The sequence below is a fragment of the Crocuta crocuta genome, unplaced genomic scaffold, assembly GCF_008692635.1.
Source record: "Crocuta crocuta isolate KB4526 unplaced genomic scaffold, BGI_CrCroc_1.0 scaffold198, whole genome shotgun sequence".
NCBI lineage: Eukaryota > Metazoa > Chordata > Mammalia > Carnivora > Hyaenidae > Crocuta > Crocuta crocuta.
Genome location: NW_027532588.1, coordinates 92327 through 94068, shown reverse-complemented (window position 1 = coordinate 94068; position 1742 = coordinate 92327).

Sequence of the window (1742 nt, the reverse complement as noted above, 5' to 3'; positions counted from 1 at the left end):
TGATTGCACAAAGGGAAGAAATAAGAATGAAAAAAGTACATAAACAGAAACTATAAAATGGATTGTAAATCTTGTTAAGAATAAACTGGAGACTCAAATAGTTATTGATGTTCCCCATATTTCTGACTCCACACAAGCCTAAGATTAACAACAAAAAAGAATGGTGGAATTTTTAAAGTTCATGCTTCACTGTCTTATGCAGGCTCTAAAACTCTACTCCATTGTCTCCCCTGAGTCCTTTCTTCCCCCTCTCCTCACCACCAACAGTTATCAGGTATGACCAACTATATAATCTACTCATTAGGGCTGTCATTTGTTCCCTTTTCTATGTTAACTCTCTCTAAAAGGAACCTGAGGTCACTTATGTTACAGAGTGTGCACTTTCAAATTCTGCCATCTTCCACTGCTGTCAGCAATCTTACCTGTATGACCTGGAAATCAAGGCATCCAGAACAACTGTGTTTATTCTTTCTGCAAATCCAACTATACATTCAAGCTAAATACTGTGCTAAATTGTCCTACCTCTGGCTTCTCTTCAAGTAAGAGCACTTGACTCCCACTCCTCTGCATGTGGCACACAACATAGCTTCCTCATGGTAGCACCTAACCTCTGTGCCAATTCACAAAGTCCTAATGGTCATACTCTGGCTTCTGTCTTTTGCCACGAGTACCCACCACTGTGAGCAAAATGGAAAAGAACACCAAGGCCACACTAGAGAGTCACCCAATATCCACCATAGCTGAGCACTAGCTGAGCACTATGACCCAGGAATGCTCCCCAGTCTCTAGGTGATGACCGCTTCCAAATCCAACAAGCATCACATCCCTGTTTTACTTCAGCATCATTTTCCCTTGCCAAGAATTTTCTCTCTTGCATTCTTATATTTACAATGCTGTTTCTTTTCCCTCTGCTAATACCATGCTTCTCTTTTCCAACACAAACCCTTTGACCATGCCCTTTAGAACTCCTATTCCATAATTTAAAACTCTTTTTTTTTTGGTGCAGCTTTTTGTCTTTCCAAAGGCTCACTGAATCAATTGATTTATTTTTATATACAAGTCTCTCTTTCTCTTCATTCTTTTACCTATTTAGTTTGGATATATAATCCTTGTTTACAGCACACTCTTGTTTTTGTCTGGCAATTCTGAGATGCAGGTATAAATTTACCATTTAAATGATACTTTAATATAAAGGACTCAATGAGGTCTCCTAAGGAAAGGCAAAATGCAAAAAGAAGAGGAAATGAGTGCATTTTTGGGTTATAATTTGCTGCTCTTCTATTTTATATAAATTATATATAATTATAATGTATAAATTATATATACATACACACATATGGGAAGGGGGGGTCTCTTTCTGTACAATGCAAGAATTTTACACTTACAATGTCACTTTATTAGTCAACATCTCTGTACAATAGGTTTATTACCTCATAAATGATAAATAGCAATCTCTGATCTATTATGTACTATTTTATTCCAAAATATACACACTTATTTAAAAATATTAAATATTACTCCAACTACTTAATGCTATATAAAAAATTACTAGAAAACTTAATGGCAAAAAGCAATCATTGATTCTGTGGCTGAAATTTCATATCAGCACAGGAGAGATAGTTTGTCTTTCCTCTACAGTGTCTGTAGCCTCATGCACGAAACCCAAAGACTGGAGCCTACATCTTTTGAAGGATAATTTATTCACAAATCTAATGGTTGATAGTGGCAGTCATCTAAGAACC